This window comes from Canis lupus, chromosome 13 (assembly GCF_003254725.2).
Source record: "Canis lupus dingo isolate Sandy chromosome 13, ASM325472v2, whole genome shotgun sequence".
NCBI lineage: Eukaryota > Metazoa > Chordata > Mammalia > Carnivora > Canidae > Canis > Canis lupus.
The window spans coordinates 7,035,428-7,060,895 of record NC_064255.1 but is presented as its reverse complement, the minus strand read 5'-3'; the positions used below and the strand labels follow the sequence as shown (position 1 = coordinate 7,060,895).

Genomic DNA, 25,468 nt, shown 5'->3' with positions numbered 1-25,468 from the left:
ATATTTGCAAGTTACCAAAGATATCAAGAGGTTTTTGTTTTTAGAGAAAAGTATCCCCCAAATATCTGTGCACTTGGGATTTTCATTTGTGGGATTAAGTGAATTTTAAATCACTGATACAATAATAAAGGAATGTACATATTAATAAAAGCTTAGATCTGAATCTCATTTTCTTACTATTAAGAAAAAGTCTTTTCTATAACTGCATCCTATTTAAAACACTGTTTACTTTTTAATACACTTGCATTTTATTGTTTTTTAATATAGTTTAGCTTTCTGATAGTATAGTATGCACATTAATGCATTCTTTGAGAAGTGATATAAAAGAAATGGGATATAATGGTTTCTGGGCTATTGGAACAAAAAAATCCACTTAAATACAGGGACACAACTCGAAGTATAGAACAATAAATTATTATGGAATAAAAAGGTAAGGGGATCCCTGGGTGGCTCAGGGTTTGGCGCCTGCCTTCAGCCCAGGGTGTGATCCTGGAGTCCCGGTATCAAGTTCCGCATGGAGCCTGCTTCTCCCTTTGCCTCTCTTTCTCTCTCTCTCTCTCTCTTTCATGAATAAATAAATAAAATCTTTTAAAAAAAGATAAAAGTATTTCTTGGTTGAGTTAACAATAGGGAAAAAAAAGTACTAGAAATGTCAGATTCAAAATATTAATGGTATCAAAAGATTTGGTCTTCACCTGTTTGGGGGCCTAAATTTATACTTCTTATTTATATTGGTATTTTTTTAATTTATTTTGGTATTTTAGTAATTACTTTAGCCTTGATCTTATAAAGTTACTCATAAATTGTGATCCTTGGACTGTACTATTTAAGCTGAATATTTATGAGATGATAAGATCTATGCATTTTATTTCTAACATCAATTAAAACTTTGTTTTTGCTGTATAAAAAGTCCCACTTGTCTGGCTATCAGACCTCTGCCAAGCACAAGGATATGAGCATGGTTCCAACTAGAGACATTGAAAGAGTAGCCTTGGGTTAAAAGGAAATTAGCCACTATGAGCACTTTGCTCCACAGGAAAGGAAAACTCAGGTTAGAGCCTACTGATTTGTACAAGACATTATGTGACTATCTGGATGAGTTGCAACTTGTGCTGCCTCCCAATGTTAGCAATTAATTGCTTCCAATAACTAGAAAAAAATCAAACATATAGATGAGCTCCTGTGTGTCTGTATATACATGATATATAATCAATATATAATATTTAAACAATATGTAACAATAATGAAACATTTAAATCTGGTTTTGGAATGTACTAATATATAACTTTGTTAATATCTGCAAACATATAAAGTGCAAGCTCTCAAAACTCTAGGAAGGAAACTTCCTCCCTTTTATATCTTATCCATAATTCATCTTCCTTCAGCATCCATAGAGAAGTCCCAAAAATCCTCTGAAATAGTCTCTGAAAAGTATAGTCCATGTTACTCCCTCCTCAGCCTCAGGGACTTATTCTTTTCACAATTAAAACCTTCACATGATGGCCTCCTCTCCAGTGTTATTTAGTACTTATTTCTGTACATGAGGCTAGTTTAGTCCCTGATTCTTTTCTGTATTTCATGTTTCTTTTTCTTTTTTGTATTTCATGTTTCTATTCCAAAACTATACCCTATAATACTTTTAGGGCACTTGATAATTTTTGTGATGCTAGAATTATTAAAGGACAAAACAAGAAAGCATAGTCTTTATAATGTAGTTTATATTGTAGTAGTAGTATAGCTATACTGCCTATAAATATGATGTAATCTTTTGCATGGCTGAATCATGTTTGGATAAGTAAGATGCCTTTTGAAGTCCCCATCAAAATCTCTATGGATAAACTAAGTACATTTTCAAGGCAAGTCTTTAAAATATATGAACAATGCAATATAGTATTAGTTTAGAAATATTTATAACAAAATGATAAAATATAAAAAGCAGCTTTTTAAACATATTTTTATTCTGTCTTGTATAAGCTGTGAAATTCATGCTTTAAAATACCATGTTTTTATAATACTGGTTTTCATAAAATAACAGTACATTTTAAAGCCTAAAATAGATTCTTCTCAATAGGAAATCTTTCTCATTCCAAACACATTACAAAATCAGGGATTTTCATATCCTCTACCTTCTAGTTAAAACTCCACGTATCTTGAACTTAAATACTCTCAGAAGTGCAATGCCCACTGTAGGTCATTGTCACTTAACTTTTATTTAGGACAATAATCTGTGTGGTCAGGGAAGACATCTCTGAGAGGGTGACATTTGAACTGATAGTTGAATAATAACAAAGAGCCAGTTATATGGAGATCTTTGAAAAGATTGCACCAGAGCGGGGGGTTGGGGGGGGAGACAGTAAAGACAAAGGTCCTGTGGCAGGTAAAATTTAATATGTTCGTGGAACTGAACAGCCATCCATAGTGACTGAAGCTTAGTGGACACACATAGCCCACAGTGAAGCTGGACAGGTAAGTCAGGAAGAGATAATGTAGATTCTCTGTGGAGTTTTCAGCTTCCTGAATTAAGCGTATAACAAATGGTGCTCAAGCCTTTGGCAAGTTCAAGCTCACAAGGTGGATAGAGTGGTGTACTCTGTCCTGTGCTCAGTGCTCCTAAATACAAGATTGGAAGTTGCCTGGCACTAATAGGGGTGAAGCAGAATTGGTTATTTCATTATACTTACAAGAGATATTTGATAGATTCTCCCTGCTGGAATAGCATTTTTTATGTCAGTCTAAAAACTTAAATGAATTGAGATGTCAAAATCCATGATATAAAACTTCTTGTTTTCTAGAGTATCCCCTCTAAACTACATATTGCTTACACTTATTTTTTTAATCAGACATTGATTGCAATAAACCTTTATTTCTGATTGAGGAATAAGCTAGCAAGTATTTCTGTGGGATATCTTTTCTTTTTTTAAAAAAGATTTTATTTATTTATTCATGAGAGACACACAGAGAGAGAGGCAGAGACACAGGCAGAGGGAGAAGCAGGCTCCATGCAAGGAGCCCAACACGGGACTCAATCCCAGGCCTCCAGGATCACACCCTGGGCCGAAGGCAGAGCCAAACCGCTGAGCCACCAGGACTGCCCTGGGATATCTTTTCTTAAATAAATTTGTAGCAGGTTGTACTGAGTCGTACTCTATCTGCAAATACTCTTCTGCAAAGCTGCAAAGGTTGCAACAGAGTCTAATTTGATTTTTTTTTGTTTTATTTTAAAGAAGAAATCAATTCCTTTAGCCTGATATAGGACAGGATGTCATTTTGATTAGTGTCCCCATAGCTATGTTCAGGCTGTTTAATTTCAGTAAAGGATGGTCAGAATATATCTTCAGTTAGGAAATTTGACAGAACTCATAATGCTGTCATAGCAAAAGTAGCATTATTTTAAGGAGACTCTATCACCCTTTGACAACCTTACATTTCAATGTCTTAGCAAGACAGGCTGTTGGAAAATTGGGTAGATATACAACCAGGTTTAGGGGAATGGAAGCAAAAATGAGTCAGAAGGGTTAGTTTGGAAGGCAGGCTTTGTATCTTTTGATTGTATAAATAGGAACTAAGTATTGTATTAACTTCAGTTTTCTGACCTCAAAAATAGAGTTAATAGGGGTACCTGGGTGGCTCAGTTGCTTGAGCATCTGCCTCTTGGTTTTGGTTCAGGTTATGATCTCAGAGTCATGAGATGGAGCCTCGTGCTGGCCTCCACGCTCAGTGCAGAGTTGGCTTGGGGCTCTCTCTCCCTCTCTTTCTTCCCTCCCCCCATGCTTGCTCACTCTCTCTCCCTCAAATAAATAAATTGTAAAAATAGTTTTAATAAGGATAATTTAAATGTTGATGAACCATAAAAAACTACTTTAGTAATTCTATGCAAAATAAATTTGGAAGCAAGAGTAAAGGTAGAATTTTTCAGAAAAGTTTGAATTTAGCAAAAAGAGATTCTTAAGGAATCATAAGGTTTAAGTCTACTGATTGCCACACAAGATCAATTTTTCAGTGAGTACCCCACCAAAACACAATGTTCATATAGTTCCAAATAAAAATTTTATCAAACCTTCAAACAGCCAATAAATTGCAATCTTATTTAGATTGCTGCAAAGCATAATAAACAAACAAACAAATAAATAAATAAATAAATAAATAAATAAATAAATAAATACAAACAAAAACAACCTTCCAAAATATTTTTTAAAGTGAATATAACATTAATTAATCCCCAAGTGTGATAATGTTAGGTACAAAGAAATGGAAAAAAATCCTAAGTATAATACTAGAAAACAGAATATAACAGCACATCAAAAGAATAATACATCTTTTTTTAAAAAAGATTTTATTTATTTATTTATTCATGAGAGACACAGAGAGAGAGAGAGAGAGAGAGAGGCAGAGACACAGGCAGAGGGAGAAGCAGGTTCCATGCAGGGAGCCTGACATGAGACTCAATCCCAGGTCTCCAGGATCACACCCTGGGCTGAAGGCAGCACTAAACCACTGGGCCACCAGGGATGCCCAAAAGAATAATACATCTTGAAACAGTGAGGTTAATTCTAAAATGCGGGGATGGTTCAATATTAATCTATTAAATTAGTCATATTGCAGATGAAAAAGATAAAAATATCTTAATCATCTCAATAGATATCGTAAAGTCATTTGACAAAGTTTAATAAAAGTTCTTGATAAAATGCTTAATACACAAAGAAAATACTGACTCTTCCTTAACATGATCTCTCTCTCAATCCAAAGGCCAATATTTTTAATGGCAAATGCCAGAGATATTTCCACTAAAATCATTATCAAAACAAGATCACTCTGTATCAAAGGTATTATTCAACATTGTTCTGGGGTTACAAAATAATAAAATCAGACAAAAGTAAAGCACTACAGGTAAGGAAATCATAAATGAGAATTAAAACTCTCAGTGTAGGTAGATTGTAATACTTGAACAAAACACAAAAACAATTTTAAAACTGCTACATGAAGTAAGATACCTCAGTGAGGGGTGGTATATAGAACATACAAAGACAGACTAGAAATATCAGAAAGAGAAATTAAGACAACAATCCCACTTACAACTACATCAAAAAGAATAAAACACGTAGGAATAAATTCAATCAAGGAGATGAAAGACCTGTGCCATGAAAACTGTAAGACATTAATGAAAGAAACTGAAGATGATACAAATGGAAAGATAATCCATGCTCATGGAATCAATATTGTTAATATGTCCATACTACCCTTACAAATTCAATGCAATCTCTATCAAAATACCAATAGGGGCACCTGGGTGGCTCAGTCAGTTAAGCATCTGACTTCAGCTCAGGTCATGATCTCAGGGTCCTGGGATCATGCTCTGCATCAGGCTGCCTGCTCAGTAGAGAGTCTGCTTGCCCTCTCCTTGTGTCCCTCCCACCACTCCTGCTCTCTCTTTCTCTCAGATAAATAAATTAATATTTTTAAAATACCACATATACTTTTCACAGAACTAGAACAAATAATTCTAACATATGTATAGAACCAGAAAAGACCCCAAATGGCCAAAGAAATCTTGAGAAAGAAAAACAAAGAAAAGAAGGTATTCCGCTCCCAGATTTCAAATTATACTACAAAGCTATGGTAATCAAAAACAATATGGTGCTCGCACAAAAACTAACACATAGAGCAAAGGAACAGAATAGAAAGCCCAGAAATAAACCCATGCTTATCTGGTCAATTAATCTATAACAAAAGAGACAGGAATATATAGTGGTGAAAGACAGTCTCTTCAATCAACGGTGCTGAGAAAACTGAATAGCCACATACAAAAGAACGAAACTGAGTCACTTTTTATAGTATCTATAAAGACAAACTCAAAGACCTAAATGTTAGACGTAAAACTATAAAACTCGTAAAAGAAAACATAAGCAGTAATCTTGGGTACATTAGTCTTAGAATATTTTTTGGATATGTCTCCTCAGGCAAGGGAAATGAAACCAAAAATGAACAATTTGGACTACATCAAACTAAAAAGTTTTTGCACAGTAAAGGAACTTATCAGTAAAACAAAATGGCAACCTACTAAATAGTAGAACATTTTTGCAAATGGTATTTCTAAAAAGAGATTAATATCCAAAATATATAAAGAAGTCCTACAATTCAACACCAAACCATCTGATTAAAAATAGGTGCAGAGGACCTTAATAGATATTTTTGCAAGAAAGACATACAGATAGCCAACAGACACATGAAAAGATGCTCAATATCATTCATCATCAGGGAAATGCAAATCAAAATGGCGGTGAGGTGTCACCTCACACCTGTCAGAATGGCTAGTATCAAAAAGGCAAGAGAGAGCAAGTGTTGGTGAAGATGAGAAGGGAGAACCCTTGTGCGCTGTTGGTGGCAATGAAAATTGGCACAGCCACTATGAAAAATGTATGGAGGCTTCTCACAAAATTAAAAATTAAAAATTGAACAACCATTTGATCCAGCATTGCCGCTTTTGGATATTCAACTGAAGAAAATAAAAACACTAATTTGAAAAGATACTGGCAGCCTATGTTCATTGCAGCATTATTTATATTACCTTAGATGTAGAAATAACCTAAGTGTCCATCCATAGAAGAATGGATAAACATAAGCAGCATTTGTATATATGAGATATGTATATATAATGGAATATTACTCAGCCATAAAAAGAATGAAATCTTGCAGTTTGCAACAATGTGGATTGACCTAGAGGGTATTATGCTAAATGAAATAAGTCAGACAGAGAAAGAAAAATACTGTGAGATTTCACTTATGTGTAAAATCTAAAGAACAAAACACATTAACAAACAAAACAGAAGCATATTCATAAACACAGAATAAACTTGTAGAAAGGCGAAAGGGGTAGGGAGATGAGCAAAATAGGTAAATGCGATTAAAAGGCACAAATTTCCCATTATAAAATAAATAAGTCACAGGGATGTAAAGTAGAGTACAACATAGTCAATAATATTGTAATACTTTATGCTGAGTGAAGTAAGTCAATTGGAGAAGGACAAACATATAGTTTTACTCATATGGGGAATATAAAAAAATAGTGATAGGGATTATAAGGGAAAGGAGGAGGACTGAGTGGGAAAAATCAGACAGGGAGACAGAACATGAGAGACTCCTAACTCTGGGAAACGAACTAGGGGTGGTGGGAAGGGAGGTGGGGGTGGGGCGGTGACTGGATGACGGGCATTGAAGGGAGCACTTGACGGGATGAGCACTGGGTGATATGCTATATGTTGGCAAATCGAACTACAATAAAAAATATACAAAAAAATATTGTAATGCTTTTTTATGGTGACAGTACCTAGACTTATTGTGGGATCTCTTGGTAATATATATAAATGTTGAACCCTGAAATTAATATAATATTGTATGTCAACTTCAATTAAAAGAAAACAATTTCAACTATAGTATATAGCTGACCTGAAGGAATTAGTAAACCTGCATATGTCATCATTACTATTAATTTGAAGTTTTAAAGGATTTTTATACTACTGTAAAGCAGAGCTTCCTAAGCACTGTGCTGATGATGGGCTTTAGGTACATCAATTATTCATTCCCCTACCTCTCAAAAAGGTCAGGTAGAGACCTGGTTATATGCAGATGCCTGCCAGTTACTATTCTGCACAAATCTTACATTTACCCCAGGGTGCTACAGAAATACTCATTATTTTAATGTGTACCATGACATAAAAAAATATTGGTAAGATTTATACAAAAGCAGCATAGTAGAACAGTTAAAAGCAGACTCTGATGCTAGAATATCCAGCTCCGCCCTTAACTAGATATGTAGCCTGGGGAAAACGATTTAATCTCAGTGCCTCAGTGTAAAATAGGGATAATAAAATTGTTTACTTCATATGATTACAGGAGAATTAAATGGGTTATTCTGTGTAAAGCATCTAGTACAGTATCTGGCAGATAGAAAGTGCTCAATATTATTTTCCACTCAAATTTCAGCTGCCACAAATCTTGATGTTTCTGGAAACTTTTATTTCCAGATAATTTAAAAATACAAGTTAAATAACCTTTTCACAAATAAATTTGGCAATATATACTGGTAAAGACTTTTAAAATATTGTATTTTTAACTGACTTATAATTTCTTCTTTGGGAATTTATCCTAAATTCCTTATAAGCAGAAATGCTTACACGAAATTTGATACAAAGAAGTGAATTATAGCATTATTTGGAAAAGGAAAAGTTGGAAATGTGTGTGACCAAACCAATGTTTAAAAATATTCATGACAGAATTCTGGAAGCATTCAAAAATCATTTTTCAAAGAGCATTTAACTAGAGGCAATACTTAAGATATAAGGTTAACTATAAAAAGATAGACTCAAAGGGGTGCCTGGGTGCCTTAGTCCATCAAGCCTCTGCCTTGGGCTTAGGTCATGATCCCAGGGTCCTGGGATTTAGTCCTGTATTGGGATCGCTGCTCAGTGGGGCGTCTGCTTCTCCCTACTTTTCTTCTTTTCCCTCCCCCTTCCCCCTGCTCCTGGACTATCTCGCTCTCTCTCAAATCTTAAAAAAAAAAAAAAGACAGACAGATTTAAAATTGTAAATACATAAAATTCTAAGTAGAAAGATATGTGTATGTGAATAGAAAAAATAAAAGGACTAAAATAGAAATATTAACAGAGAAAAGTATGACTTTGATATATTAGTATGATTTTGATAATGATATTAAAAATCATTAGCGTAAACCAGTAGAAGATTTAATAGAAAAAAGAATCATATGCAAAAGCAACAGAAAATATTAAAATGTCTAGGGGCTCAGTTGGTTAAGCGGCAGCCTGCAGCTCAGGTCATGATCCTGGGGTCCTGAGATTGAGCCCCATGTCTGGCTCCCCGCTTAGCGGAGTGTCTGCTTCTCCCTCTGCTCCTCCCCTTGCTCCTGCTCTCTCTCTTCTCTCTCTTTCTGTCAAATAAATAAATAAAATCTTTAAAAAAAAAAAGATTAAAATGTCTAGAAACAAACCTAAAAAATATTGAAGACCTATAACTTTAAATCATTTCTGAATGATACAAAAGAACATTTGGATAAACTGGAATCAATATAATAAAAATGAGATCCCAGTATAAATATAATGTGATCTCAATAAATTCATAAAGTTTTTTTAACCAGACAAATTAACCCTAACTTTCTTTATATTGAAAGATAAACAAACATGAATAGGTAAGAAAAGTCTGAAAAAGGAAGGGCAATGAGAGAAACTAGTCATATCATATATCAAAACATAATAAGCTCTCCATATTTAATACAATGTGACACAAATAAAACAAAAAAATCAGAATATAAATCAAAATATATTCAGGAGTTCAGTATCTGATAAAAATGGCATCTCAAAGCAAGGAGGAAATAATGTTTTACCTGATAAATCATGTTAGCACAATTGGATAGTCTTCTAAAAATAAAAATTGAACCCATACTTCACATTATATACCAGAACAAATTCCAAATGGATTAATCACTTAAATGTAAAAAACAAAACCAGATGTTACTATGGATGAACTAATTTATATCCTCAGGATGGTGAATAAATTTCAAAATGAGACTCAAAGTCTAAATTTCACAAGAGACAAGATTTAAAGATTTGATACATAACAGCAACAAATTTCTGCATAGCAAAACATAAAAGTCAAAAGAGGAATCAGAAATAGGTTAAAAATTTGTAGTCCATATCCAGATAGTAGCTAGTTTCCCTAACATAGAAAGAACTCAGAAATTAAGTCATAGAAGATTAACAGACCAGTAGAAAAAAAGAACTTAAAAGATGAACAGAGATTTCATAAGAAAATACAAAGACAAAAAAAAAAAAAAAGGAAAATACAAAGACATAAAATATTTAAAATGTTCAATCTCACTTATCAGAAAAGAAATGCAAAAAAAACCCAAAACAAAACCCTATGCTATGGTGCTATTTTTCACCTGCTAAATAGGTAAAAATTCAAAAGTTTGCTGACACACTTCTATGAAAAGTCTGTGGGCTATAGATGCTTTAATACATTACTGGTGGGGGTACAAAGAAAATTTGGTAATATCTATCAAAACACAAATACATATTCCCTTTGATCTCGTAGTTCCATATGTGGAAATACATCTTACAAATATGCATATTTAAAGTGACTTAAGTCCACTGATATTCATTGTCCTATTGCTAATAATAGCAAAAGATAGAAAAAACACTAAATATCCATCAATCTTGAACATTGGAAATAGATCATGGTGAAATAATAATAATTTAAAAAAATCCCAGGGGCACCTGGTTGGCTCAGTTGGTTAAGCGTCTGCCTTTGGCTCAGGTCCTAGTCCCATGATCCTGGGATCAAGTCCTACCTCTGGCTCCCTGCTCAGCAGTGAGTCTGCTTCTCCCTCTCCCTCTGCCCCTCCCCCCAGTTGTGCATGTGCTCTCGTTCTCTCTCTCTTTTGCTCTCTCTCAAAAAAATAAATGAAATCTTTTTTAAAAATCTAATGCGGTTGAGCCTCAAATGAGACCTCATCGTCAATCACCTCCTTGGTGGAAGACCGAGCCATCCCATGGTTGGACTGCTGACCTACAGAAAACTGTGAAATGATGACAAATGTGGGTGGTTTAACCATACTATTGTCAGGCAGCAATAGAATCAAATATAGACAGGGAGCTTTACGAACCCAAAACTACAATCATTCCCCTTAACCATAATCTAGCATTTCACAGGCAAATGGCTCCTGAGCTTCCCTGATTTTACCTGGAGGGGACCTGGATCAGGGGTCTGAGCCAGGCATGTGTGAGAGAAACAAGAACACTTCCAACCGTCCCCTTTTTTTCCTATTATAAAACAAAACAGGGATCCCTGGGTGGCGCAGCGGTTTGGCGCCTGCCTTTGGCCCAGGGCGCGATCCTGGAGACCCAGGATCGAATCCCATGTCAGGCTCCCGGTGCATGGAGCCTGCTTCTCCCTCTGCCTGTGTCTCTGCCTCTCTCTCTCTCTCTCTCTCTCTCTGTATGACTATCATAAATAAAATTAAAAAAAAAAGGCTTTAAAAACAAAACAAAACAAAGCAAAATGATATTTTTTTACAAGCTTGACAGCTGCCTCCCCTCCCAGGTCAAATTTACTCCCCCCCCAACACACACACTAGCTAGAAGGAGCCTCTGTCCGCAGCTGTCACTCCAGCTTTCTTCATGTTCTCTCTCTAGTTCCTCTGGAAGTGATAAGGGGCAAAGGAACAAGCAGAGGAATCAGTTGACCATTTTAGGCTAAACTGGGACTTAGAAGCTCCATTCATATCACTTGTTCTTAGCCTGGAAATAACTTCACTTCATTCTTACTCTTGAATGATAGTTATACTGTTTAGAAAATTTTATATTGAGAGTTATTTCTGCCTCAGTATTTTGAAGATATTAACACACCATCTTTTGTCTGTTGAGAAATCAGTCATGTGGAAATTATCATTCTTTTATAGCTTTAGCACCACCCTCTTGCCAGATCCACCCCCCTCAGCCCACTTCAGCTACTTTTAAGATCTTCTTTTTGTCTTTGATGTTTAACAGTTGGAATATGACATGGCTAGTGTGGATTTCCTTTATTATAATGACTGGCAGTTGTTAACCTGTCTTAAGTCAGGAGAATGAGATTTTGCATGGATTCTAGAAAATTCTGAGCCACTAACTTTTCAAATATTTCTTCTTTGACATATCTCTCTCCTGAAACTATAATCAAAAGTATATCAGATCTTATTATTTTTTTATATTTCTATATTTTCCATTCATGTATCTCATCCCAACTAGTTTCTTGAGGTTAATCTTTTTAAAAAGAAAAAAATAGATTTTATTTATTTGAAAGAGAGCAAGGCAGCCAAAAAGAGCATGAGTAGAAGGGAGGGGCAAGAAGCAGGGGGAGAAGGAGACTCCCTGCTGAGTGGGGAGCCCAACCTGGAAAGATCCCAGGACCCCAAGATCTTGACCTGAGCCAAAGGTAACCACTTAACTGAGCCACTCAGGCACTCCTCTTTAGGTTTATCTTTAGTGTACAAATTTTTTTCTTCATCTCAGATTAATTTGCTAGGTAACTCATCTACTAAGTCTCCAATAGCAATTATTAATTTTTTTTCTTTTTCAGACTATTTTATTATTAAAGCTTCCTGGTTATTTGGCAGTCTTTTTTTTTTCATGTATCATGCTGTCAATTTCTAGTTTGATTTTTTAAGATAAAAAACACCACTATTTTATGTTACATATTGTTATTTTAATTTATATAACTGCAGTTTTTGTGAAATTAATTCCATTTTTAAAATCATGCAATCAAGCTCCTTAGAACACTATTTTGCTCTTTTTTATACTTGGGTTTAAGATACCTTCTCCCAGAAAGTATTTGCATTTGCTTTTGCCAGGCACCTAGGATCAAATTTAAACTACTAACTTATGATGACTTTCAAGTACAGACATATGTATTTTCTATTTCTTCTTCACCCAGAGTCAAAATAAAACAAGCAGGTAGTTTCACCGTCTTGTAATTTCCCCCTGTCCTCACTGAGGGGCATCGTGTGTGTGTGTGTGTGTGTGTGTGTGTGTGTGTGTGTGTGTTTTCAAGATTCTTTGATCTGAACTCCCAAGTTATAACAAATACAGTATATTGTGTTTTTCTTCCTTTGGAGCAAGGTTTGAATAATTACCAGCTCTGGACAACCGGGAATCTACAGGTGCTGCCAGGAGAGTAACACCTTCAGCTACCTCTTTCTCTCTGGATTTGATAAACTGAGGAATATTAAAATGTTTAAGACCTTATTTGAGCATGTATAGATTCTAATCAGGCAGTGCCAAACCAGAAATGGTTAGAGGTGCTATGCTGACAAAAGGTGGGGTGCATGTGTGTGGGGGAGACTTATATGGAAAAAAAAACACAGAAATAAAGAAAGGAAAATATTTGACTGTTTCAAGTTTAGTTGGCTATTTGTAACTGGTTATCCTTAGCGTTTTGATTTCATAACCTTGAGGCATTTACAGGCTTAGATTTTGGTTTTCTTACATAGGCCACCTCAGCATTAGAGATACCTCCATCTAATAGCTTGCTTAATTAAATTAGCAGTGCATATCATTAAATACCCGTGTTAACTGTTTCCTTACTTCATAAAATACTTGTTGAGAAGACACTATGTGCCAGATACTCTAATAGACCATAGACACATAGAGCCGCTGGAGACTCTGTGGAGCTTATTGTGCAGTGCGCAAGAAAGATAGGTTGGCAACAATAATAATTCAATGTGAGAAGTTAATAGGGTTTGGGCAGTACAGGATGCTCTAGGAGTATGTAAAAAGGGCATTGATCCATAACTCAAGAGTTGGTTAGAAAACTTTCCTGAGGAAATACATGTAACACAGGAACATTCAAGAAAGAGTGGTGGGGACGCCTGGGTGGCTCAGCAGTTGAGCATCTGCCTTCATCTCAGGGCGTGATCCCGGGGTCCTGGGCACCTTGGCTTATGTATGTCTCTGCCCCTCTCTCTTTGTCTCTCACGAATAAATAAATAAACTCTTAAAAAAAAAAAAAAAGAGCAGTGTTTTCACGGAGAAGAAAGGCATGAGGGAGACACTGGGTTAGGTGTTTGGAACAATGCATTTCCCTTAAAACTTTGTCTTCCATTTTTTAGCCTTCCTTGACTGCTATGCTCACAGAATGTCTCTTCTCACTTCGTACGATCCCTTTCTGAGATCTTCTATGTGTGACTTTCTCCTTGAGAAGGATAGGCAAGAAAATTAGAGGAAAAAAAACACAGCCTCTTGTTATTTAATAGCATTTGAGTTCATCTGTCCTAGTTTCTGCAGTCTTACTCGGCTTTGCCCACTGATGTGATCATACTGCTCTCTGGAGGAGCAAGTTAGCAACGGTTTTTAAGTATGTAAAAAAAAAAAAAAATTGAGACCTCAAAAAATAAGCAGTTATCAAGCGATGAAAAGACATGGAGGCACCTTAAATGCATAATTACTGAATGAAGTCAATCTGAAAAGGCTAAATACAATATGATTCCAATCCTACGACATTTTGAAAAAGACAAAACTATGGAGACTATAAAAGATCAGGGGCTGCCAGGGGTTGGAGCTGGGGGCTGGCGGAGACATAAGACCAGGCCAACCACAGAGGGTTTTTAAGACAGTGGAACCATTCTATGTGATATTATAAATATGATGGATATATGTCATTATCTATTTGTCCAAATCCATAGAATGTGAAACACCAAAAGTGAACCCTAAGATATACTATGGACTTTGAGTGATTATGATGTGTTAATATAGGTTCATCCTGGATGAAGAAAAAAAAAAGTACCATTCTGGTGAGGGTGGTGATGATGGGGGAAGCTAAACATATGTAGGGATGGGGGGCATATGGGAAATTTCTGCACCTCCCTCTTAGTTCTGTGAGGAGTCTACACAGCTCTTAAAAAAAAAAAAAAAAAAAAAACCCTCGGGATCCCTGGGTGGCGCAGCGGTTTGGCGCCTGCCTTTGGCCCAGGGCGCGATCCTGGAGACCCGGGATCGAATCCCACGTCGGGCTCCCGGTGCATGGAGCCTGCTTCTCCCTCTGCTTGTGTCTCTGCCTCTATCTCTGTGTGTGACTATCATAAATAAATTTTTTAAAAAAACCCTTAAATTGATTTATCTAAAATGTAAGTGGAGTTTGGATGCAGAGAAGAGAAGCATAATTGTATTAGGTCAAACATCATGATCTAATTAGCTATCCAAAATTGGATTCTGAGAAGTGTGAATACCTCACTTTTCCTGATATTAAGAAAAGTTGCCTTAATTTTTTTTTTTTTTTTTTTTTTTTTTTTTTAGATTTTTCATAGACCTTAAAGAGATAGCATTTGGAGGTATTGCAAGACTGGGTAGAAAAGGGAAATTTCTGACATACCCAAGTGTAGGGAAATTTTTTTTTTTATTTAAAGCTCATCAGGTCTTTTAATTTCTCTCATTTTCTAAACTTAATTTTTTTAGAGTATTTATTTATTTATTTATTTGAGAGAGAGAGAAAGCACAAGCTGGAGGACAGGCAGAGGGAGGAGAAGCTGACTCCCCACTGAGCAGGGAGCCTGATCTGGGATCATGACCTGAGCCGAAGGCAGACGATTAACAGACTGAGCCACCCAGGTACCCCTCATTTTCTAAACTTCTTTTAGAGTGAAGGTTAGAAAGGATGGGGTAAAATAAATTATTTCATTTTGAAGCTTGTAAATCTTATTATTTTGTGTTGAAGCCAAACTATATGTCCAAAATTTAATAAATATTCATTTTTTATTTTGTGTTGGCAAAAATAAAGAATTGAAGTAATATGTTTATAATTCATTCTTTCTCATTTTAAAACAAAGATTTTTAAGACTAAAAGAGCTAGCCTAAAAATATGAATTTTCAAGTTTTCAGCAAATAGCTGGTAATTGGAGAAGGCTAAGTAGCTCCAGATCCTAAATGATATTCACTGTATTAGATACAAGTAGTTTAGGTACCAGACTGCAAACAATAGGCAAAAAATAAAAGTCCAAAGATTATTTGATTAAAAGTTACAAAAACATTAATTTCTGAAGTGCCAGTGCACAGGAGAGTTAAATGCTCTTTGGTTCACTCCATAAATTTTATCTTCCGTGTGAAAGTTTATTACATTGAGGTTCTGTTCTTTTTTAATTACTAGAGAAACTATGTTTTTCTTTTAAAGATTTTGTATTTATTTGAGAGAGAGAGAAAAAGAAAGAGGGGCAGAGGAAGAGGAAGAAGCCGACTCTCTGTAGAGCAAGGAGCTTGATACAGGGCTCAATCCCAGGACCCTGAGATCGTGTCCTGAGTAGAAGGGAAACACTTAACTGACTGAGCCACCCAGGTGCCCTGAAACAAACTGTTTTACAGAAATTTTGCAACAGATGATGGTCCTAGAGCATTTGAGGACCAAAAATGAGATGAAATGGGGCAGTATTTTCACATAAATGGTCATATATCCTACTCATCTCTCCAGATGCATGATTCAAGTGTTGCTAAGAGGCATATCCAGTTATGAAGCACATGGTCAAAATGACAACGTATGCAAACTATCTGCTAGTATTAAGGAATAAACTAAGAAAGCTGAAGGGCAAATACAAAGTAGTGTATTCTTGGGATCAGATTATTTGTAGCTTTGATTATCACTTCTCTGTCAATAGATGAAGACTCTAAATATTCTTCAAGTTAAAGTAAATCATTTATATAAAGAGTTACAATGCCTCAAACTTTTAAGCCAAAAAGCAATCATTCAAGCTATCACAGTAGTGACTGCAAAATCTGTTTGAGTGATTCCATCCACCGTGTGCTCCCATTCCATCTGTGGTCAAAGTCCAGCTAATAACTGAAAAGGATTTTAAATATAAACAGAACACAAACTCTAAGTGCAGAAGCTTCATGGGTAGACTAATGATACATTTGTGATAGTTCTATGTGCTCAAACATCAAGGTATCCACATCTGAAAAAAAAAATGATTGGCAAAATAAAGTACTGCCGGAGGATAAAAGCCAGTATGGCAAAATATGAAGAAAATGTGTCGTAATAGGGCAGCCCTGGTGGATCAGCGGTTTAGCGCCGCCTTCAGCCCAGGGCCTGATCCTGGAGACCTGAGATTGAGTCCCATGTCGGGCTCCCTGCATGGAGCCTGCTTCTGCCTCTGTCTGTGTCTCTACCTCTTTCTCTCTCTCTCTGTCTCTCATGAATAAATAAATAAAATCTAAAAAAATAAAAAAATTAAATGTGTCGTAATAGGAAATAGATGAAGGAAGCAAAGGAAATTCATTCATTTAACAACATTCATTCAATTAATGCCCCAGACACTGGTCTAGGACTGGAGTTTATGGTTATAAATGAAACAAGTGAGAATTACTGTCCTCATGGAGTTTATATTCTACCAGAGAAAACAAATTACAAACATGATAAATGATTAAAATTTCCAGAAGACCCTTCTGTCCAAAAATTTCTCCATCTCTGAAATGCCATAGTATCCCAAATTTTGGCAGTGGGGAGGCTTGAGTTAAGTGCAGTATACGGTGAAAAAAAAAAAAAAAAAAAAAAGAGGAAAGGATTCTGGAAAAGGCAAGACTATGGAGACAGTAAAAAGACCAGTGGTTACCAGGGGTTAGAGGTGGGGGACAGGAAGGATGGGAGGGTGGAAAACAGAGCATTTTCAAGGCAGTGAAAAGTCTCTGTGTGAAACTCTGATAGTAGAGACATGTGATTATACATTTGTCCAAACCCATAGGATATACAACACCAAAAGTGAACCCTAAACTGTGGACTTTGGGTGATAATGATAGGTCGAAGTAGGTTCATCAATTATAACCAATGTATACTCTGGTGTGGGATGTCAATACAGAGGGAGACTATGCACGAGTGGAGGCAGGAAACCTCTGTATCCTTCACTCAATTCTTCTGTGACCCTAAAACTGCTATAAAAAAAACAGTTTCTAACAAAATAGCACTTAGAGGTAATTTTTTAAAATTACTGGATGTATCCAAAAAACAAACACAAAAGAGGAAGAGATAAAGCTAGGATAATGGGAAACTAGCTGGAAACAGGAGTTATTAACTGAATACTTGGTGGGCAACAAGATGTTGGAAAGAAATGTAGAAAGGCAAACTATCTAATTAGATTTTCCCCCGGGTTGTTGCAGGGCACAGAAAGTCATACTTAAATACAATAGAGCTTTATTATATGCAAGTTCAAGAAGCAGTATGGTATTACAAAGAATCAAATAGTACTTGTACAAAGTCCATGGGCATTGACATCATTCTAAAGAATTTAAATCCCACTTTGACATAAATAAATAAATAAATAAATAAATAAATAAATAAATAAATCCCACTTTGATCATTTACCACTTGGGTAAATTTTGGAAAAGGCAAACTTAAATTGTTTGGATGATAGTTCAATCATTTATAAAAATATGACTGCAATACTTAAGATTGTTGAGGCCATTAAAGGAAAAAAAAAATATATATATATATCTCGATTGGAATTTGAAAGCAATGACCATCAACTTCTCACATATGTTTCAACACTAGATTGTTGGTTTTTTGGATCTGTACAAATACCATTGAGTGTATCAATGTAGAGTCTATTGGATTCTATGTTCATAAAGTACTCACCCACTTAATGACATAATTCCCCTGTAGATTTTCATCATTGGAAACAATATATTTTGAGACTTAGAGAACTCAGCTCTGCTCTAACCACAAAAGCATTTTGAGGAAAGTGAAAGTCAACAAAAGAGAAGACAGGCAGTGACAAATGTATTCCTCAACAACAATAATTGAGTCTGTTCTTCAACTCCCCACAAATTAAGAGTCACCATTAAGTATAGAAATAAGGAGGAGGGGGGATCCCTGAGTGGCTCAGTGGTTTAGCGCCTGCCTTTGGCCCAGGGCGCGATCCTGGAATCCCAGGATCGAGTCCCGCGTCGGGCTCCAGACATGGGAGCCTGCTTCTCCCTCCTCCTGTGTCTCTGCTTCTCTCTGTGTCTCTGTCTCTGTCTCTCTCTCTCTCTCTCATGAATAAATAAATAAATCTTTAAAAAAAAAAGAAATGAGGAGGATAAAAAACCTCTCAGGCTGAATTTGGATTTATATTTTCATGTGTCATCTAAATAGAACTCTTCTTGTTTCCAATGGAATGAATTTAGCTTTGGATACTGTCATTCATTTCCAGTGAGGTATTACAAATACTTGAACCAGTAAGTTTGAATCCATTAAAAAGGATTAGCAATTTTTAAAGATTTTATTTATTTATTTATTTATTCATGAGAGACAGAGAGAGAGAGAGAGAGAAAAGCAGAGACACAGGCAGAGGGAGAAGCAGGCTCCATGCAGAGAGCCCGACGCGGGACTCAATCCCGGGACTCCAGGATCACGCCCTGGGTGGAAGGCAGGCGCCAAACCACTGAGCCACCCAGGGATCCCAAGGATTAGCATTTTTGTGCACTTTTATTAAAAAGTTATTTATCACTTACCTTTGATAACATCCACTTAGAAAAAAAATACTTATTTACATATTTGTTTTCATTAGGTAAAGAGTTCCTTCATCTCTTTTTTGTATTTCTTGTTAGCCACAGATTCACAATATGTTACATTTTCTCATTTGTTGCATCACTTATGAAAGAGAAGGTAAGGGATAAAGGAATTTGGTAGCTAAGTTGTGCTCTTTTGGCTTGCTCTAACTAGACATCCAAACTGTAGAAAAATGGGATCCCTGGGTGGCACAGCGGTTTGGCGCCTGCCTTTGGCCCAGGGCGTGATCCTGAAGAAACGGGATCGAGTCCCACGTCGGGCTCCCGGTGCATGGAGCCTGCTTCTCCCTCTGCCTGTGTCTCTGCCTCTCTCTCTCTCTCTCTCTCTCTGTATGACTATTATAAATAAATAAAAATTTTAAAAAAATAAAATCTTTAAAAAAAAAAACTGTAGAAAAATACAGCAGAGTCTTGCCTAAATTGTGTCTACATTGACATCATTTTTCTTCTCAAGGAGAAATTATTGTTAAAAATGAGAAATCAGACCTCTCAGTACATTCTGATAGTGTCTCACATATAAATAAACTTGGTAAACATTAGATTAATATAAACATGAATGAACCAGAAGGCTTAAATCTGTTAATTAAGATGGCACCTTTCTGCAAGAATTATTTCTATAAATCAGAAACCATTTAAAATTCAGAACCATGAGAAAATTGATATGTTTCATTAAGCTGAATTATCAAATAAATGAAGCTTACCACTTACAATCCTAAATGTTGTTTTAATGGGAACATTTCTAAAATGTACGCACACTACTCAAACTGAGATTCATCCCCTTGAACAGCAATGCCTGTCTTGTGCTATTATACAATGAAGCTCCCAGGGTGAATCCAACTGGCAGTATTTAAACGTCCATGTAGCATAGGATTTGAAGTTTCTTGCCACTAATTTTTAGATTTTATTTTTGTTTTCTCCCTCAGTCTCAGGTTGAAAGCACTTCCCTTTTGTTGCATCAAGATATCTATCTCTAGGACCTTTTGTTTGTTCTTTCATTCTTGATTGCATGTTACAGTTTTGGAGTTCATAAACCAGATCATTTAGTACTTCCGATTCACAGGGGCAATGTCATGGGGATTTCCATCAATGATGTGTATGAACTCTTAGGATATCACTTGGTGACTCCCAAGTCCTTTTGATCATTTTTTGAGTCCTTGGCCTATCTAGACAGTTGGACTGCCAAACTGACCACAATAATTTAGATATCACCCGAATCCTATCATGCAGCTGCTGCTAACAAGCAAGCCTTACTCATTGGCATCTCTTTTTTCCCCCTAAACCAGAACCCTCTGTTTCAATCAACAACAATCTTCTCTTCTAAGCCTATCTAAAACACATCTATCTGATCCTTCATAAAAAGTTCCTAACACACAGACTTCTCAAATATGTGTTCTAATGTGAGTTTGAGGCTCCTGGGTAAATATATAGTGCTCTAGAGAATATATCTTCGTAAAAAATAAAAACTAATGTAGTAATAGTTCCTAAAGCATTAATGCTTCCAACCACTCTGGAAAATGAGTTTATTTAGTGATATTTTATACATGAGGAAATTGAGAGTTGGAGAATTATAGGAAAGTATTTTGCCTGAAGTCATATGGCTAGAAAACAGTGAAGTAAGAGTAAAAATTTCATTTTGTCTCTCATAAGAGACCATGCCTTCTCTCGTGCTCCATAGTCTGTATTTTAATGCAAGTTTTACAAATATCTTTTAGTTATTTTAGTATATGATTTTCCCTAAAAGCATCTCAACAGAGGGTCATAAATGAAAAGTTTTAAAGTAGAAGCAACTCCAATGACAACCCAAGCGGACGTTATTTAAAGATGAAGACCCTATCTAAATAGAGAACCAGCAGAGGCTGAACCTACAACTGGCATTTCCTTAAGCCCATGCATGATGTGCCATGAGTAGTCCATTCCACAACATTTGAGAAAGTAAGAGACTTACTCTGGATCACACGTGAGACCTACACACCCAGTAGTTATCACTATGTACAAAAAAACAGCATGAACGATGATGTCCCTTACCTTGGCACTGAAACAGCTAAAATCCAAAAATTTTCACTTCCGGAAAATTTTGGCATTCCTGCGACAACAGTATCTTACTTCTCCAGGCAAGCTGAAAATGTTGAAGTGCTGTTACAGTTGTGCCATCTGCTGGTAATTATGTGGAATACACAAATCAGTTGACAACAGATTTTTCCAAGTGACCATTTTCTTTCTTTCTTTTTTAAGATTTTATTTATTTATGAGAGGCACAGACATAGGCAGAGGGAGAAGCAGGCTCCCTGCAGGGAGCCCAATGAAGGACTCCATCCTAGGACCCCAGGATCATTACCTGAACCAAAGTCAGATGCTCAACCACTGAGTCTCCCAGACATCCAATGACCATTTTCTTTACATTAACTTGGTAGATGGGCCTTATTTATAGGCTCCAAAGTGTACAGTAATATAAGCATGGATACCGACGATACAAAGAGTGAAATTGGGGGAATCAATGAGCTACTAAAAACTAGAAAGTATGCCTATTGGTTCAGGGCCAACTCACAAACTTCTGCAATGACATTTAAAAAATTCAATGAAGCCTAGGGCCCAAAAACATAAATAAATTTTTAAAAATGAATAACCATGTAAAAATGAAACTTCTGTATGACAGTTATTGATACAATACACAAATAGAACTCTATTAATCAGAATAGGCAGACAGTAGTTTACAGTTCACTACCACATCTCCAGTTTCCAATAATCCACTCATCCAATATTTACTTAAAAACTCATTCAACCAGTATCTATTGGGTACCTGCTTTGTTCTAGGACTTATTCTATGAACTGGAAATCCAGTTGTGAACAAAACAAGTTCTTTCCCTAAAAGAGCTCACATTCTAGATGGAGTGAGTGGGAGGAGGGGAGAGAAAAATCAAATGAGTAGATATGCTTCAGGTGGTGATAAGTGATATGAAGATGGACAAGCAGACAAGAGTGTAGAGTCAGGAGGACACAGAGAATCAGGAAAGTGCTATCTCGCAAGGGAGATAGTGTGGAGGTATACGAGGGAGCCATGCAGGAGGGGAAGAGTGTGCTAGGCAGAGAAAACAGCAAAAAACAAAGGCCTTGAAACAGGTGCAAGCTTGTCTATTTGAGGAACATTAAGTAAGGTTATGTCCATGTAGTGAATTGAATGAAAGAAATGGTGGTAGGGCATGAAGTGGCCTGACAGTGAGGACCCAGACTCCATGGGGTCTTTAGGTCATGGTAAGAAACTGGATTGTCCTCTGAATGAGAAAGAAAGCCATCAGAAGGCTTTGAGACAAAGAAGTGTGAGGGGGAGACAGCTATTAGCCATAGTGACAGCAGTTTTGTCACACAGGAATGTATTCAGGAATACCGTTAGGCAGAGGAACATCTCTTAAAACTGTCCTTCTAGATGTTGTGATCCTGAAGCTGGTAACTCATCCCAGCCATTTTTTTCCTGAATGTTCTTCCCCTTATTAGGCTTGGCTAGAAGGCTGCCCTGTTATGATTCATCTATAGATCTTAGGAAAGTTAACTTGGATCATTTCTTCATCACTATCTCAATATTATCAGACTTAGCATCTTGCTTTTCACAGGAATATACACTGATATTCTCATGCCTTGACCTTTAAAGCAAAATTAAAGTAATACAACATGAATTAATGTAGGTCGTAAGCCAGCATGACACATTGAAGATAAATGCTCAACAAAGAATGGAAAAAGAAAAGTTTGGTACAATCTGAACTATTATAAATTCCTGCAAAAATGCATGCCTCACAAGCATCATATAAATATAAATACATATACATATATTTAAATATTTTGCTTATTTATTTATTGAGAGAGAGAATATGTGTACAAGTGGGGGGAGGGACAGACGGAGAGAGAAAATCTCAAGCAGACTCCGTGCTGAGTACACCCAATACCAGGGTCCATGCCATGACCCTGAGATCATGACCTGAGCCTATATAAAGAGTGGGACTCTCAATCAACTGAGCCATCCAGGTGCCCCAGCATCTTATATTTTATATACCTAAAATTGAACTCATGTTATTGACTCCTAGCAACCAAACTTGCTCTTCTCACTATAATCTATTTTAGTAAATGACACCACCTCATACCCACTTGCATATGTCTGAAAACTTGGAGTCTTTCTTGACACCTACTTCTCTCATATCCTATATCCTTAATCAATCACCAAGTACTACTGATTCCATAAATTATTTCTATCTCCTCTGACCCTTTACCATAATCTGTATCCAAGCCACAATTATTGCTCATCTGAACACTATACTGATTCATATGTGATTTCCCCTTATTGTTCAGTCTATCCATACCCCATTCACTTGACTGTCTACCCACAGTCAAAATTCTCTATTAAAAAATTATGCTTCTTCTTCCCTGTTTAAAATTCTTAGTAGCTTCCCACTATCCTTAGAAAAACATTCAAAATTTCTTAGAATTGTCTCTTCCAAACTACACATCCATACACAGAGGATATTGGGTGATCCAGTGTGATCCAAGTGAGTACCCTCGACTCTGTGAAAAGGTACATGCCTGCTTATATGCTACAAAATCATACAGCCCATTAAATCTACAAACTCCTGTCCTAATAAATCTACACCTTCTCTTGATTTCCAAATTTTCTCAAACATTTAATTTTTTCAAAAATATCCTGAGAACGTCAACCAGTATCAATGGGAAATTATTTTAAATATAACATTGTTAAACAAAATACCTAGCTACTCAACCATTTTCTTTACAGCTTCCTTCCAAAGACTGTGGGCCCTAAATCTCTCACAGTGTACTTTTTCAAATGTGACCCAAGTACAACTAAATCTGAAGAGAGAGGCGGAGTCAGTTTTCATCAGTCCCTCACTGGCTTTTATGACAGCATCAAATTGATGAATTATAAGTAATCATAGCATGTGTTGAACACCACCCAGGTCATTAGTTTGCTATCTAGTTGTCAATAAAAATCATAAACCAAAGAAGGATAACTATTACAAAAGAAAAGGGAAAAGCTGTTAACATAAATAAATCTCCCACATAATCAAATATGAAAACAGATGTAGCTAAGGATCTTGAGTAGACTGATTACCATATGACTATAGGCAAGTTATTTAATCTCTCTGAAATTCAATATCTTTATTTAAAGGTAGGCCATTTATGCTGGGAAAATTGGACATCCACATGCAGAAGAATGAAACTAGACCATTCTCTTATACCATACACAAAGATAAATTCAAAATGGATGAAAGAACTAAATGTGAGACAAGATTCCATCAAAATCATACAGGAGAACACAGGCAACACCCTTTTTGAACTTGGCCACAGTAACTTCTTGCAAGATACATCCATGAAGGCAAGAGAAACAAAAGCAAAAATGAACTATTGGGACTTCATCAAGATAAGAAGCTTTTGCACAGCAAAGGATACAGTCAACGAAACTAAAAGACAACCTACAGAATGGGAGAAGATATTTGCAAATGACCTATCAGATAAAGGGTTGGTTTCCAAGCCCTATAAAGAACTTATTAAACTCAACAGCAAAGAAACAATCCAATCATGAAATGGGCAAAAGACATGAACAGAAATCTCACAGAGGAAGACATAGGCCAACAAGCCCATGAGAAAATGCTCTGCATCACTTGCCATCAGGGAAATACAAATCAAAACCACAATGAGATACCACCTCACACCAGTGAGAATGGGGAAAATTAACAAGGCAGGAAACAACAAATGTTGGAGAGGATGTGGAGAAAGGAGAACCCTCCTGCACTGTTGGTGGGAATGTGAACTGGTGCAGTCACTCTGGAAAACTGTGTGGAGGTTCTGCAAAGAGCTAAAAATAGATCTGCCCAACGACCCAGCAATTGCACTGCTGGGGATTTACCCCAAAGATACAGATGCAATGAAGGGCAGGACACCTGCACCCCGATGTTTCTAGCAGCAATGGCCACAATAGCCAAACTGTGGAAGGAGCCTCGGGGTCCATCGAAAGATGAATGGATGAAGAAGATGTGGTTTATGTATACAATGGAATATTCCTCAGCCATTAGAAACGACAAATACCCACCATTTGCTTCAACGTGGATGGAACTGGAGGGTATTATGCTGAGTGAAATAAGTCGATCGGAGAAGGACAAACATTGTATGGTCTCATTCATTTGAGGAATATAAAGGATAGTGAAAGGGAATAGAGGGGAAAGGAGAAAAGATGAGTGGGAAATATCAGAAAGGGAGACAGAACATGAGAGACTCCTAACTCTGGGAAACGAACTAGGGGTGGTGGAAGGGGAGGTGGGCAGGGGGTGGGGGTGACTGGGTGACGGGCACTGAGCGGGGCACTTGATGGGATGAGCACTGGGTGTTATTCTAGATGT

At 36.5% G+C, this 25,468-nt stretch overlaps 1 long non-coding RNA gene across 4 annotated transcripts in view; it reads right to left on the bottom strand.

Annotated features, from left to right (window-relative positions):
- LOC112662432 (uncharacterized) overlaps positions 1-25,468 on the bottom strand; it is a 99,043-nt gene that overhangs the window by 59,474 nt on the left and 14,101 nt on the right. The window contains exon 1 of one of the 4 annotated variants that reach the window (XR_003138523.3): positions 21,099-21,191. The exons of 2 other annotated variants lie outside the window; for them this stretch is intronic. This is a non-coding gene — a long non-coding RNA (uncharacterized LOC112662432). Of the gene's footprint in view, positions 1-21,098; positions 21,192-25,468 lie in introns of those variants that run through there. One more of the 4 variants, XR_003138521.3, reaches the window with a different exon arrangement.